Source organism: Akebia trifoliata, chromosome 10, assembly GCF_017979445.1.
Source record: "Akebia trifoliata isolate Shusen 1 chromosome 10, ASM1797944v1, whole genome shotgun sequence".
Taxonomy (NCBI): domain Eukaryota; kingdom Viridiplantae; phylum Streptophyta; class Magnoliopsida; order Ranunculales; family Lardizabalaceae; genus Akebia; species Akebia trifoliata.
Window position 1 is genome coordinate 8,464,874 of NC_141384.1, and position 17,402 is coordinate 8,482,275.

General features: G+C 33.9%; 1 long non-coding RNA gene across 1 annotated transcript; it reads left to right on the top strand.

Moving 5' to 3' along the window:
• Positions 1 to 4,123: 4,123 nt before the first annotated feature.
• On the top strand, positions 4,124 to 7,470 carry LOC147393067 (uncharacterized). Its single transcript, XR_015182329.1, has 3 exons — positions 4,124 to 6,612; positions 6,846 to 7,071; positions 7,195 to 7,470. It is a non-coding gene; the product is annotated as an uncharacterized LOC147393067 (long non-coding RNA).
• Positions 7,471 to 17,402: the final 9,932 nt, after the last annotated feature.

Genomic DNA, 17,402 nt, shown 5'->3' on the forward strand with positions numbered 1-17,402 from the left:
TTCATGTCTCCATCTAGAATTCAATTCTATGGGACAACGCATTGGGGATAATTCGGCAGACTTATCAACCAATATAGGCTGTTATGTGATGACACACATGCCACCTTTCTATCATTTTCGGAGGAGTTGCTTTAACTTATTTGGCATCTTCTTCAGGTAGTTTAAATATTCTATTGATTAGTTGTAATAATGATGAATATTTCATTATATTATAATTGATTTATTTATTTATATTTTGACAGTCTCGTTACAACATTTCTGAGGACTACAAGAAGTTTTGCCTACATAAAGTCGATCATGTATAGAGAGATTGGAAATATCGATTGGGGAAGGAATATTGTAAAGTTGATAGTACTAATGTAGAGTGAAACTTGAATAAGCCCAAAAGTAGATAGATAAAATATGATGATTGGGAGAAGTTTGTCGATTTGAAATCGACATTGGCTAACCAAGAAATGTGTGAAAAAATGAAAGAACTTTGTAAGAAAAATAAAACTCCACATACAACAGGTAGAAAGGGTATGGCAAAAAAGGGAAAAGAAATGGTAAGTATTAATCTAATGTTTATAGTTAAAACATTGTTAGCATCTCTCTTGTTGTTTATAGAAATGTTAAATTTACATTTTCAATATTGTGTCGATTGTGTTTAATCTTATGCATTTAATCTCTGTTGTAATTTTTTTTTACATCTCCTTGTGCACTCAAATATTAGGTGAGATTACTAAAATTACAAACTTAGAAGGTTTGTTGTTAGGTAGAAGTTAGATTTAGTTGATGGGATGATGAAAACCTTTTCATCATATGATAAAAGCATTTACAGAGAGTGCATGTGTGTAATGCTAACCTTTTTATAATTCTATCATTTGTAATAACCTTTTGTACTTGCATGAACTCTATTTTCTATGTTGGATGTGTAATGATGGATTGAGTTGTGGATGGGTGTTTGATTCAGGTGTACGACAACTTCTTGGGGCAAATAGTTTAAATGGTTGTGGTGAATGCAGATATAATCTCTGCTTTGATTAAATGGTTTGTTATTTATGGAAGTAAATAGATCTCTATGTTCTAGAGCTATTTGCTACCTGGATGTTTTATATTAGTTGATGTGTGGTAGTGTTTCTTGTCTATAGACGCCTTATTTTTGCACTTAATTACTTAATTAGACAATTCGTCACCCAGTTGCTTTGAATTCCTAATGATGAGCGCAAAGAACTCGGAGGCTTGTGAATATTATCCCCAATCTTTTCAATATTAGTCTTTTCATCTCTTCTATTCATTATGACTCGACATAGAAATTTATGCACACTTAGGATTGCTACACCTTATACCCAATTTAGTAAACATGTACTCTTAGGTTCACTACATAGTTTGATAACTTAGAGACCTCGCTATGTTAGGAAAATACGACTTTGAAACTTAGAAATAATTACGATGAGACTGAAAGAAATCTCACATTAAAATTCGTAAAAATCAATAAATATCAACAAAATGACGAAAATACCCCTCATGAATTTCGAACGTTTGAAAAATTTTGATAATGCCTCCATTGCACTCCGAATGTGATTTCAAGTTTGACATGACCAAAATCAATAAAAACATAGATATTTAGAAAAAATCATAAAAACGACTAAAATGTCCCTTATTGTCCAACTTTGACCTAAAGACCCTGATTCTTAAGAAAACATAACAAAAAAAAAAAAAAATTGAAATAATGGAAAAAATCAAATTCAAATTAAAAATCAACAATTAAAATTAAATATCAAACTCAAATTAAAAAAAAAAATTCAAAATTCAAATTAAAAATTAAAAATTAATCGATCAAATTGAAAATCAAATTAAAATTTAACCAAGAAATCGAATTAAAATGCAAAATCAAAGTTAAGGTTAAATTACAAATTACCCAACCAATTAAAATGCAAACTCAAATCGAAATTCAAAAATCAAATTAGAATAATATCAATCAATGGAATCCAAAAAAACCAATCGAATTAAATTTGAAACTCAATAGACCAATCAAGTGAAAGTTAAGCAATGACCATCATACTACGAGTAGCGTGGGATAATCATTCTCATTCTTTAAAGAAGGAAGGAAAAGAAAAAAAGAAAGTGTCCAATATGTAAAAGAAGAACCCATACTAGAAATTTTTTTCTTTAAAATATCTCTCTTCTCCTATATTCAAAAAACTATTCTCCAACGTGTAATTCTGCATCCTTTCTCTTCCAGCCTCTCTCTCTGCTACACTCCATCTCTTTCACCTCCCTGCACCACAACGCCCCCAACTCTCTCTGCACTTCATCTCTCTCATAGCCCATTGTAGCCCTTGTTGCATTCCATCTCCTTCACATCCCACATGCAACACCTTTTCTTCTCCCTCACATCCCACTTGCAACGTCTCTCTCAGCCCTCATTTTCAACAATGCCTCTTAGAACCCATTTTCAACCACTCCCCACCTGCAACTTCTCTCTCAACCACCATCTTCAACAACATCCCAGCACAACACACTCATCTCTCTCAGCCTTCATCTTCAACGACACCCCTGATGTACTCGTTTCTCTCGGCCCTCATCTTGAACAATGCCCCAACATACCCATCTCTCTTCCTGCCCAACCTCTTCACATCATTGCTACAATGTCCTTCTCTTCAACCCACTGCTACAAACACATCACATTCTGCCCAGTGCCTTCGACTCACAGATATAACACCTATAAGATCGCCCCTTTCTTTACCCTCGTCTTTGATATCTTCATAGCAGCACTCAAACCAAGCCTTTTGGATCGTAGCTGAAGGAGTCAACTCGTTGCTATCTCATCCTATAGGTAAGTTTATTTTTTTCTCTTCTTTCTTTCCTTATTTTTCATGGCACGTTTGTTTTTTTTTCTTTCTGTTTTCATTGTGTTCCTATGGTTAAATCTGCCCCTACATTGACGTCTCATGTTAATTTTTGGTATCATTATCATCGTAGAGTTAATTATGAAAGCTATTTTTTTTTTATACATGCGATACTATGTAATATTTTATTGTGTTTCGAATAAGTCACCATAGGGGAGATGCATCTTTTTTATTTTATTATTTATTTTTATATATTGATAGGATTAGGAGAATATTTTTTTATTACTTATTTTTGAGTATTGATAGGATTAGAAGAATAATTTTTTATGCATCTTTTTCTATTTTTTTTATTATTTATTTTTGCATATTAATAGGATTAGGAGAATATTTTTTATGCATATTTTTTTTATTTTTTTTATTTTTTTTGCATACTAATAGGATTAGGAGAATGTTTTCTTTTAAAAAAACTTTACAATCATTGTGCTCGAATTGGATTTGTATGACTTGTGATGATAGAGGTTTAAATTCTTTGTATTATTTGGGGGTTGGGACAAATTTTTTTTTTTTTGCAATGACTTCATCATATCCTTCTTGACTTGACTTATGTAGTGAGTTTGTGATGATGTGATTTTTGTGATTAGGCATAATGGTCCCATATGATTTTTACAATGAATTTGTGATGAGTTGAAGATTATTCCATGTGATAATACATTTCTTAGCTTGAGAAATACGCATGTCGTTGAATGATAATTGTTTTGAAAAAATTGAGAGTTATGTATGCATGTCCATTTGGTTAGTTTAAGAATTGGACGAATTTGAATTTTTTTCTTGAAATTTAAAAATTTGGTATGCATAGATATTTGTTAATCTCCAATTTGGTAAGCATGATACAGTGGATTTTAGTAAGCATGATATAGTGGAATTTTTTTTTTTTTTTTTGTTATTTTGTAAATTTCCAACTTGGTGATTCGTTGTAAATTCATGATTTGCTAATTTGGGATTCCATATTCATAAAATTCTTATTTTGGAAAGTTATATTTGCAAATTACTGGAATTTCTTACTTAAATTTTCTATTACAAAAAATTCGTGTGCAAAAGTTTTGTTTCGGAAGATCCATATTCGAAACTTTCTAATATGAAAATTGCATAATTTTCTACTTTGGGAAAACATATATTCATTAATTTCTAACTTAGAAATATCACATTTTAGTAATTTTTCTAATTAGAAGATTTTATATTTTCCTATTTAGAAATTTCATGTTCATGAAAATTCAAGATTTTCTAATTCGAAATTCTATATATATTTTTTTAACTTTCTATTTTGGAGAATTCATTTTTATTTACTTCTAATTTGGGAATTCATTATATATTCTTCAAATTATAATTTAGGAAATTTCAAATTTCTTATTTAGAAACTTCATAAGTTGCCAACTTAACAATTTTGTATTTATAATTTTCCTTTTTTGAGGATTTTCTTGAGTTTCTATTTTGGATGATTTGGGTAATTATTGCCATGTGAATTCTAGAATATGGGATGAGATTCAGGTTTTTTTATAAGTTCTCACTTTTTTGTGCGAAATTCGAGGAATCATGTGATATTTGAGAAAATATTAGTCGTAAGATTCGTGTAGCAAATCCGATATAGATTGATGATGATTGAACCCTAGTTTGACTTTAGTCATTGTATGTTGATCATAGGATAGTTTTGGATCGTAGTAGAGACCGATCATCTTGATTAGGCAGGTTCGGTGTCTAACACCTTCCGAAACCCGTAATCTAACCCCTTACCCATTTTTTTTATTCGTAGACTGATCCAGATCCATTTGGAGTTATTTTTTGTTCCTAGACCCAAACTAGGTGGCGCCTCCCATTTCTCAAAAATCCTTCATTTACCAATCAGACTCCTTTAAACTATGCAGTTAAAAAAGGGTTGAGGTGATTTCATTGTCATGTACTAGTTGATGTGTGGCAGTGTTTCTTGTCATGTATTCAATTCTAGAAATGAAAATGCACTCCTCCACTTCTAATATTTGTTGATATATGTGCAGTTCTTTCAATTATTTTCTTTATGTTTGAACTTGTGCTTGAATGTTATATGAAATGTGGGTATCAAAACTGTATACTGTTTGGAGCTGTACGCATGGTTCTTTTAATTAATAATTTTATGTCAGAGGACCATGTTTTCTTGTGCTTTTAAGTGGTAGCTCCTATAAAGTTTAGTTGCAATTCTGATTATGGTTTAGTTTAAGTACCTGGCTGTACTATTGATAGAAAGGGTTCAAGTGGATTCTGCCTATGAAAATCCCCAACTAAATAGGGGTGAATTTTAAGAGTGCTTGCCAACCACCATTGCTTATCACTCATCTTGTAAAATGACTTTGGGGTTTGAAACCTACTGATTTGACCTACTTAAGATTATGAAATGGTTCTCCAAATTTTTTTTCTTCTTTTTCTTTTAGTAGTTAATCTAACACCTCTGTCATTGTGTATGAAAGGGTTTTTTTTGCTTGATCGTACCAGTTGAATTAAAGCTTTCAATAATGCTGGTCGATATTGTTCATTGAATTTTGGACATGTTGCCAAAGATATGGTGCTGCTAATGTTTCTTGACACACGTAAAAGTACAAAACAAGCATAGAAGTGGACCTTATAATCTGCAGAACACCTCTATATGCTTGATACACAAAAGTATTGGTACTCATGATTCAATATTTACACTGCAAACTGACACAGATTTATACAATCTGATGAGAAACATCTCTCATTTGGTATGAGTTCAGTTGCAGCTGGGAAAAATCCCTTGACACTTGAACGCAAGTAAGTAAATAATTGTGGACTTACCATTATGTATCACATGATGGGAGAATGGAGAAAGCATGAGTAAATTACTCCTCCATTGTCCCAAAGCATCATAAATTTGGGTCCATTTTTTCTTGTCATTTAATGTTGAGTTATAAACCAGAGAAAAAAGAGAGCAGAAAAATATAAAAGAAATGATGTTCAATCTAATATTGAGTTAGGTTCTTTCTTCCCCATTGAGATAAGTATTTTTAGGAGGACCTTCTTCTTTCAGATTTTTAATTGGTGGTTGCTTGGTGCCAATAGCTTTCCATGAGCTTGTGGGAGGTGGTCCTCAATCTTCTGCACTCAGCAAACACAAATCCGTTAGCAAGGTTAAGAAGCCTAACACAAATGGTGCACAAATTAGTTACAACTTGAGTTGGGTTTTAATCAGAGTTTTGTGTTCTTCACTTCTTGTTTTAATAGAGACCTTGATTTATTCATAATTGTTTCTTTGTAATGAATGTACCATTAAATCAGAAGTATTGATATAGTGACACATTCATACTACCATTCCATATATTATGGTATATGTACTTTTAAACCGATTAGTTTTGTACAAAATCAGCACCAACAAGATTAGAGCCCCATTAGTTGTGTTGGTGGATGATATTGAGGTAGGCTTTACATAATAAAGAGATGTGGGATCCTTTTGTTCCTTTGAACTGTTTTCTCTTGTTTGGGACATTGAAACTCCCTTAATGGTATCATTCTTTCCTTGTATAAAGTTTTCAGCTTTCTCCACAAGGTGTAATGGATTTCTTTTGTTTTCCACTTTAGTTTACTAAGATTTGGAGCTCTTTTCTAAGGTATAATATGTTTCTTCGGAATAGAAAAGCATAAGACAAGTGGTCAGTAGCCCACAAGAATAGAGCTCTTCATCGATATTCATACAAGGAGTGATGGTAACGCTCTCACTCTTGAGCTGGCCAAATCCTTCGTAAGTGATGTTAATTTTTTGGTTAAAACTTTTATTTTTATTTTTGAAAAAATTACTTATCATCTTAATGTTTCATTGTTTTGTTGGGTCAATTAAATCATCTTATTAAAGAAGATTCTAGCTTTGCCCAAAAAGATATCGATCATAATCCTATTTCCATTATATGTATGACTTATATTATTTAATTTTGATTTTTTATTTACATATATTATATTAATCGTAGTTGTGCGTAGGTGTTTCGGAAAGATGGAAAAGGCAGAGTAAAAGGTATGGAAGGTGGAGTTTCAAAGAGTTCATTACGTTATACAACTCGAAGTCGGAATTATACGGATAAGTTTGAGAGTGACATGATTAACTTGACTCAACTAGTTCATTTACTAATAAAAGATATGAAGAAGAAGAATAAGGACAAGAAGAAAAAAATCATCTACATTTGAAGTTGGAGGTCCTTCTACTCAGGTAAGATATAAAAACACTTTAACTTTGGAGATTCTTCATTTAATTTTTTATTCATATTTAATTCATATAAATGATGGATTTTAACTTATATATCTAATCATAAATAATAATTCTATTTTGTAGGAGAGGCGAAGAGGTAAAGAACCAATATCAGAACCATTACCATCATTGAATAATGGTAGGGTATGCTTATTGATGAACTTTAGAAGGAATGTGATCTACGCAAAATGAGCACTAGTAAATCCTGAGAAGCTAGATAAAGAGTATTATTCGATTTGTATTGATGAGATCATTGACTCTTCGGCCGAGCTAATAGATAGAGCTAGACTCTAGGGGACTTTACTTGATATTTTTTGTTGTGAGGTGATTAAATAGCTTAAGAGTCACTGTCGTGTTTTTTGAGAGACTCATGTTTTGTTAACTTTCTGTAACACATTTTAACATATAACTTTGACTTATATTATTTAGATAAGTAAAAAAATTTTGTAGCATGTTAAATCTTTTTTTTTTTAAGTCATATTATTCTTTAATTAGTATGGATGGAATGTGAATGGATGGGATGTGGATGTGAATGGGATGTGAATGTGGATATATGTGATTTTTTGGAAGGTACAATTTGAAGACATTTGGCATTTGGGGACAAAGATATAGCCTTTGATTAGGCTTTACAGTAATTCGACAGCTCAAAGTTGTCAAATTTATGATTCAATGGCTTTAATCCATCGAATTTATTTTTTTTTGACGGTCCAAAGCCGTCGAATTTAGTTTTTTCGACGGTTTTCAAGGCCGATGAAAATATTTTCTATGGCTTCCAGCTGTCGAATTTTTTTTTTTTTTCGCATGCCCCATTTTGACGAACAACTTTGGCGTTTGAGGCTATTGAATTGTGAAAAATTCGACAGCCTACAACCGTCGAATTAAGGGTATTTTCACATAGTGTTTGATGATCTAGAAAAATACAGAGGACTAGTTGGTAAACTCAATTATTTGACTATGACTTGTCTAGATATTTCTTTTGTAGTAAGTGTTGTGAGTTAATTTATGGAAATGCCAAGGGTTCCATATTGGGAAGCTATTGTTCGAATTCTTCGATTTCTTAAACGATCTCTTGGAAGTGGTTTGTTGTATAAACCTAAAGATCATTTGGACTTAAATGGGTATTGTGTGCTAACAGGGCATGTTCTCCATCTTATAGGAGATTTACATCTGTGTATTGCATTTTCTTAGGAGGAAACATAATTTTGTGGAGAAGTAAGAAGCAAAATGAGATTGCAAGGTCTAGTGCAGTGGTAGAATATAGAGCAATGACTCTTATGACATGTGAACTGGTATGGATTAAGGATTTTCTCGGAGAATTGGGTGTTAAGATAGTCATTCCTATGCGATTATATTGTGATAATCAAGCTGCAATTTATATTGCTTCCAATCCAGTGTTTCATGAGCGAACAAAGCATATTGAGATAAATTGTCACTTTATTAGAGACAAGATTTTATGTGGGGAAATTAATCCATTGTTCATGAAGTTAGAAGATCAATTGAATAATATGTTCACTAAGGCACTTAACTATAGTCGCTTAGTCTTATTTGCTCCAAACATGATTTACTTGATATTTATGCTCCAGCTTGAGAGGAAGTGTTATTTTTTTTAGTTTCTTTTATTTTCTTTTATTTAGTAGTTTATTTTTTATAGTTTCTTTAGTTTTTTTTTTTGTTCCAAGTTGGATTTTCCAACTTGAAGGGGACTGTATTGGTATGTATAGGACGTGTGGGGGCAAACTGGTCTTTTCAAGTTCCACACGTCTCACTTCGTGTAGCCCTAATTATCTTATATAAATATGAGAGAGGAGGCTCTTAGAATAAGTTTTTCTATTGACTCTCTTTCAATGCTTCTCCTCTAAATATCTCCTTCTCTTCTAAAAAATAACACCAACAAAGTCGAGCTTTTTAGGTTTTCTTTGCTGGAGTTGCTATAACAAGGTAACGCTTACTCTTCTTATTTGTTGATTTCCTGCAACAATTTGATTGATTTCAATAACTCCTTTCATTTCGTTATTTCTTGTGAATAATTTTTTCATCCTTAGACCCCTTGATCTATAGTAATACAAGTCATTTAGGGTTTGTATTATAGAAGAAAACATTGAATGTCGTAAAACTTTCTTGGAATATATGCGTCAGATGGATTCTACCACTGTTCCGAAAGTACCTTGATTCAATATTTACAAAGCATAATTTAATTCTACTTAATGTGTTGTTTTGGTTCCCTTTATTTTATGACAATTACTTATTGTTGTTTCTATGTATGTTTGCATGGATAGATATATGAAGACATTTTTCAGCTATTTGCGATTAGTTTGATTAAATGTAGAAGGATATACTTTTCTGCAAAATCCTATTATAATAGTACCTATAGAGAGTTTATTTGATAATTAATGTATATTTTCTACTACTACTTCATTTTGTTCTATGTTGTGAACAATTTTTTCATCCTTAGATCTAGATTTTCATTAATAAAAATCACATTGGGTTTGGTTACGGAGGAAAACGCTAAATGCCTTGAACTTTCCTAAGAGGTGTCCCTAATTTTTTGAAATTTATTTGATTTTGTATCTATAAACTGTTATTTAATTCTACTTAATGTATCGGCTTGATTATCTTATTTTATAATTATTACTATTAATTATTGATTATTTATTATTTGTGTATTTTAGCATTCGTGATACATAGATGAAGTCCTTTTCAGCTGTCTACATTTAGTTTCATAAAATGAAGAAGTTTTTGTTTTTTTGCAAAATTTTATCTTAATGCCTATTGAAAGATTATTTGAAAATTAATATATATTTGAAACAATTCCTCTCATTTTAATATCACTTGTGAATAATTTTTCCATGCATAGACCCAAGATTTACAATAATACAAGACATCCATGGTTTGGTTTCAGATGAGAAATCTTAATTCCTTAAATTTTCCTAAAAGGTTTTGTCTAATGTTTTGAAATTTCTTATTTTCAGTATTATAAACTATTATTTAATTCTACTTAATGTATCATTTTGGTTCTCTTTATTCTATAATCATTACATGTGTGTGTATTTGTGGTTTGATCTAATAAAGAACTATTACTTCTTCCCTTTAAGTATATTTATATGGCCATAATTCCTATTGAGAGTCTATTTGCAGTAACTCCTATCATTTTGTTCTACCTTGTGAATTATTTTTCCATCTCTAGATCCTATATTTGTATTAATACTAGTCATTTAGGGGTTGGTTGCAATGGAAAATGCTAAATATTAAAAGTTCCTCAATTGAAAGGTTTAATTTTCTATTTTGAAATTTCTTAGTTTTTTTTTTTATTTATTGTCAAGGCCTGTCAATATAATAGCAGAATCCATTTCTATGATAATTTTCTTTCCATTTAATTCATAACTCTTCAATGCCGCTACCAAAGCACTTATTTCTGCAATATGTTTTGTCGCCTCTCCAAATACCCAATGACCTGCTTCCACCAAATGTCCACGTTCATCACGAAGAATAGCTCCTCCTCCCGAGGGGCCTAGACTGCCCATAGCTAAACCATCTGTGTTAAGTTTGAACCAACCTAGAGGCGATTTTTCCCAGCTAACTCTGACAACACGTAGACGAGGGATCATTTTCCTATTGATTCCAATGTTTTCTAGCTTCCTGACGGCATCATCTGAAGAAGGTAGATTGAAAGCTAGATGTTCTTCCAATTCCCTTAACCATTTCAGACTGTTGTTTATAACTCCTTGGGCAAAGGGCTTTTTGTTATCAAAGATGTGTCTGTTTCTTATCATCCAAATATTCCAGCAGACGACCCATGAAATCATTCCCTTAACAGTACCGAACTAAGATTTATTCAATAAACCCCATTTAAGGATCGAACCAGCTATCATAGTTCTGGTTTGCTCATCTAGTAAATGGCAGCTGAAAAAATTCCACACCTTAATTGTTAAAGAACATTGGAAGAAAAGGTGATGAACAGATTCTTCCTCACATTCACAACATGGGCATCTTGAAGCCATAGAAATCCCCCATTTTTTCTGAACTTGATCCACCGGGCAAGCTTTGTGATATATCTTCCACGCCAAAGTCTTCATCTTAGTGGGGACCTGAGCTTTCCAAATTGCCTTGCATAATTGGGATTCATTACTCCTGAGTCTCATCGAATTCCATGTTGAACGAGATGAAAAAAATTCCAGAAGAAGACGCCATCCAGATTGTTCTATCCTTTTGTACTTTGCTGAACATTTGAAGCAAGAATTTCTTCCACAACATTGCCATCCAGAACTAGTTCTCTAAGTTTTGAGACATTCCAGCTCTCTTGGCTCCAAACCTCTTTCACCAAATTTTTTTTGTTTTCATCTGGGTAATGGTCAATTAATGGAAGAGATCCTCTCCAGTTGTGTAAAAAAAGAGAAGTCATTTCACCATCACCAATCAACCTTTTAGATAGGCTGATTGTTGGTTGAAAAAAAACTCTGAATAGTTCTCCAAAGTTTCGAGCCTCTAGTTTTTTAAGGATTCCACCAATTGGCATCTTTAACATACTTCTTCTTGAGGTATTCTATCAACAGTCCATTCTCATTTGTCATTCTCCAGCAAATTTTCATTAATCCTGTCTTATGAATCTCCGAGAGTCTTGATACTCAACCCACCTTCTGGCTTCGGTTTGCACACTTTCTTCCTTGCCACAAGATGGTTTTTCCTCTTACACTGAGTGCTACCCCAGAAGAACTTCGCAAAACATGATTCTAAAGAATTTGAAATAGACTTTGGAATGGGTTCGATTGAAGTAAGGTATACTGGGATAGAGGTGAGTACATGTGAGCATGGTTAAGCGTCCTCCCTCAGAGAGAAGATTGGATTTCCAACCCACCATCTTCTTAGAAATCTTAGAAACCAATCCCCTGCACATTTCTCTCGTAACTCTTCTAGTAAATAGTGGAATGCCCAAGTAGTTTGTAGGTAGAGGCTCTTAGGAAAACCCAGGATTGTCTTCACAAGGCAATTCTCCTTCCATCCACACGATCTGCCACAAAAAAGCTACTCTTCTCTAAACTGACTTACTGACTCGAAGCCTGTTCATAAGACTCCAAGAAATCTTTGATAGCCTTAGGAGACTTCATAGTTGCTTTAGAAAAGATGATTAAGTCATCTACAAATAAGAGATGGCTTGGAGCTACTCCTTTTTTTGAAATTACAAATCTCTCCATTTTATCAGAGTACACAAGATTATTCAGCCCCACACTAAGGGCCTCCTCCACAAGGATAAAAAGGTTAGGGGAAAGTGGATCTCCTTGTCTAAGACCGCGACTACCTCCGAAAAGTCCATAAGAACACCCATTAACTAACACCGAGTAAGAAACACTCAACAGGCACCCTTTGATCAATTTCAAAAACTCTCCAGAAAACCCCATCTTAGAAAGCACTACCTTTAAGAATGGCCACTCAAATGTATCATAAGCTTTCTTCATGTCGATTTGCATTGCCAGGTTGTTTACTCTAGCTTTCAGATTAAGGTCATCTAATACTTCATGAGCCAACACAATGTTATCATAAATATTTCTACCCTTAACAAAAAAACCTTGTTCAAGGGAAATCAAGGAAGGGAGAATCTCTCCTAGTCTAGAGGCCTATATTTTATACAAGAAATTGCATAAACTTATAGGCCTAAAATCATAACAGGAGAGGAGTACCTCAATCTTAAGAATCAAGACAATAGATATGGCATTGACGGATTTAGGAATGACTCCTTCCTGAAAAAAATTTGTGACTGCCTTCAACAAGTCTTCCTTGATAATGTCCCAACATTTGATGTAAAAAACCCCCCAAGAAATCGTCCGGATCTGCTCCTCCTTGGGCATTCATTCTCTAAACGGCTTGCAATACCTCAATTTTAGTGGGAACAACACAGAAACGTTAATTTTGGACAGAAGAAACTTTGCATTTTAACTCCTCCACCAAATTACTGAAAGAACAATTTTGAGTAGAGTTAAGAAGCTCTGTAAATGCAAGGACCGCCTCTCTACTGATTTCTTTTGGATCATCTATCACTGTCCCATCGGGTTTTTTAATTCTTCTATTCAAAATTTTCAGAGTAAGTATCTTAGCAGATAGATGAAAAAACTTCGTGTTCTTGTCCTTGTTTTGGAGCCAAGCTACTCTAGATTTTTGCTTCCAAAATGATTCCTCGTTGTTTGCCCATGTAGTATACTCCATCTTTGATTTTTGGCACTCTTCATGGAGGTTTTGATCCCAACCATGAGTAGCAAGAAGATTTTCATAGTGTTGAACTTTGGTCTCTACATCCTTCAGTTTTTGTTGGACATTACCAACAACTTCCTTGTTCCAAACTTTTAAAACACCCTTCAACCTTTTGAGTTTTGAAACCTTTCCGCTCTACACCTCCAAGAATCCCTCACAATTTGTAGAAATCATCCCTCTCAGCTCAAAAATTCATAAATCTAAATTGTCTAGGTCCCAAAATAGATTTAAAATAGCGGAACATGAAAAGGGCTGTGATCGGACGAAAGTATAGGCAGATTAGAAACAACTGGAGATCCCATGTCTGAAATCCAGGATGAAGATACTAGGGCTCTATCTAATCTCGCCCAAATACGGTTAATTCCTTGCCAATTATTACACCATGTAAATCTATTTCCCGAAAACCAGCATCAATTAATTGCAGTGCCCCAATCAAATCTCTAAGCTCTTCCACAAAAGCATGGTTAGGAAACCTCCGCCTTTTCTTTTCATCAGGATATAATATGGTATTAAAATCACCCACAATAATCAGATTACCTTCAGCATTCAACAAGTCTTTCAATTCGCGCCATAAATTTCGACGTTCTTCAGCTAACCAAGAGGCTCTTAGAATGCAAAAGACGACTTTTTTCTGCTCCACCTCAGCTTCAATTAAGATATATTGAGACGAAATATGCAACACATGAAAATTTCATGGATCTCCGAACCAAAGTACCCAGATCGACCCACGGTTATTTACATCATTAAAAACTGCAAATTGAGATTTAAGAATTAACTGCATTCTCTCAAAATTTACGCATTTCCTAGACATAGGCTCCAACACAGCTAGCAGAAGAGTTTTTAAGCTTTTTAACAAATTTTTAAGTCGTAAGAGGGAAGAGGAATTATTAATTCCTCTAATATTCCAGATAAGAGCTGACATGATAAAATGTTTAGAGATTTTTCTTCGATCTAGTCCTAGTAGACCAAGATCGACATCTTCGAATTCGCAATTTATTAGTTCTAACACTACCAAGGTCAGAAGAATAATCCAGCTCTTTAGGATTGCTAGATGAAAGGTCATCTTCTTCGTCCTTAGCAAGTAGATTCAGATCTCCTAATTTTCTGGGCGTGGTGCATTGTAACGGATGTGAGTCCCCTGAGTCTTGCTCAAAGATCTCCCCCTATTCTAGAATAGAATTCTCCACAATCTGATGGGAAGTTTCCTTGTTTGGTTCCAACAGTACCTCCAAAAACGGAAGCGCATCTTTCTGAGTTGGAACGATCTCTAATTCCTCTGACTGTTTGAATTTGAACTTCAAGATTTTGTTGTTCTAATGGTTCCACCTCATCAACCACATCGACTGCAATCTTAGATTTAGAAAACTGACCTTTCTCCACATCAGCAGACGTGATAGCCATGTCACCCATGAAATCTGGGGCAATGCAGGGACTTTTCCCTTGCCAAGAGCGGCCTGAACAAGCTCCTTCCGTTTTGGTCCTTCATGTATGACCAAAGGTTTGTTGGAAGTAACCATGTTCTTTGCTTTCTCTCTGTAGTCCTTTCCTATCGTCTTAGGAGCATTTTGCTTCTGTAAGAGCTTAGGTCCAGAAATAACATCTTTGATAGGCCCTACTTTGAATTTGCAGTGTATATCCTGATGACCAAGTTTAAAATAGTTGGTGCAGTAGTGAGGAATAGACCCAAACAATTGGTTGCCATAAACCAAATTGCCCATGAGTGATGCTGATTCTTTTTGGATTTTCTTTGAGTAAATCCAAAAGAACACAAACTCTAGCCCCATTTAGACGCGTGCCATGGCTGGTCGCTCTATCAATTGCTAGGACCTCACCCACCACCGAGGCTAGGCTTCAAAGATTTGCTTCCTCATAGCAAAATAAAGGGATGTTGGGGAAAGATATCCATGTAGAAATGGATGCATCATCTCTATCAGAAGGACGGAAAAGAGTAGTCCAATTAAATAATCTCATCATAAAGCAATCGATCGAGATCCTATCCTTCAACCATATTGAAACCATGTCTGATTTGATAGAAAAGTTTAGGAAAACATGACAAAAATCCAGGGTTAGAGCTTCGCAATTCCCAGCAAGTTTCCAAGATTGGACTAGCTTTCTTATGCTTTCCACTCTTGGACGAAACTGCTTTCCTCCATTTCTTGGCTTTGCAAACTTTGCTACGAGAGCAAACTTGAATTTTTTTGAACCAGCCTTCACATCTTCCTCTGAAAAAGAGATCGAAGGTTCTCCAAGCCATTACGATGGCTTTTTCTGAGATCTCGAAATAGGAGCATCCTTCAGCGGAGGATCCCCCTCTGTATTCTCTCTCGATCTAGCCACCACTTCCGCAAAAGAGCGAGATCCTACTCTCAGAGGATTTTCATTCTCCATCCTAAACTTCTAACCACTTGAAATGCTCCAAAGAAAATAGGAGATGGAATACATCAAATTGCAGATGGTATAATATCTATCAATTAATGTATATATTTTTTCATGGAATATTTATTACATGAGTTTAAAAATCAATGTAGACCAATCTCATCCTGAATATGCTTCCCTTGATGCACCAAACCCTCCCTCAAGAGTTTTGTCGGAGCTAATGATGTTTGATGTCCAATGTGCAAATTATCTCAAATGGAGGATGATCCCTACAAAAGACAAGTATGAAGAAATTCGAGAAAATATCTTGAAACGACTTTTTTATTGTGAAAGTGCTCGTGAGTGGAGAGAAGATATATCGAGATTTAGCTAATGTTTCACATGATGGTAGTTGGTCATAGGCATTTGATAGATCTAATATTGCTCAATGTCCTCGAGGGTGGCAAAGATTGATGAAGATAAGAGCCGAAGGTTGCACAAGATTTTCTAATTTGTATGTATTCCTTCATAATTCTATTTTCTGTAATTCACTATAACCATTATATGAATGAACTTTCACCCTCCTATCATCCATATTAAATTAAATAAATTTTAAATGTTGGTTCTCTCTTTTGTCCTTTATAGTCACAAACTTTTTTTTTCTTTTTTTTTTTTTTCTGTAGATGGCATACTGTGTTACGTAGTATGGGTATAATTTGAGTATAGAGGAGAAATATGAGAAATTCACACAGCAAATCTTTCATCCAAAATTTTTTTGAAAGATCAATCAATTGAGTTACAAATACAAAGTTCAATACAGATCATACTTTCAACGGTTGTTTCCAATTACTAATTTATCATAATAAAAGGGGTTTTTTTTTCTAATATATAACAAAAATTTATTTAAAAAAAAAAAAAAACAAATTTATAATTGAAATACATTTTAACAAAAAAAATTCTATTTTTTTCAACCAAATATGAACACTTGATAGCCTAAATCAGATTTAGGATTCATTGGTAGTATAGAAATTAAGAAATAATTTAATCAAACGCACCAAGCTTGTCTAAAAATACTGGAAGAAGCTGTGGATTTTGAAAAAAGAAACAACCAAATAGTCAACGATATAAAAAGAATATAGGTTAGAGCTAGAAAACGACTCACCATGGAAAATTCACTCAATCCTTGCCCGAGCCTTCTTTCATGACCGAAAATTTAACCTTTTGCTAGCTTTTATTGATAACTTGGCTAACAAAAGTGATTGATTCACCACAAAAGCGATCGAGGCAAAACAAGATATGAGGTAGGGTTTGTGGGTGAGATAGGAACCTTGAAGAATGGAAGAAGAGGTTCTTGGTGTAGGCTAGGGTTTTGGAATTTTGGTGGATCCCATACATTCTTTATATAGTTGTAAATCCCTGTTTTGAGTCTCGACACTCACGTTACAGATATGACTCGGGTGAGTCACCTGGAGTTCCAATGAAACTTAGAAATCATTGGAAACCTAGGTGACTCACCGAGTCATATTGGTAAGGTGAGTGTCAAGACTAAAAACAAGGATTTACAACTATATTAAGAATGTATGGGATCCATAAAAAGTCCAAAACCCTAGCCTACACCAAGAACCTCTTCATCTATTCTTCAAGGTTCTTATTTCACCCACAAAACCCTAGGTCATATCTTGTTCTACCTCGCTTGC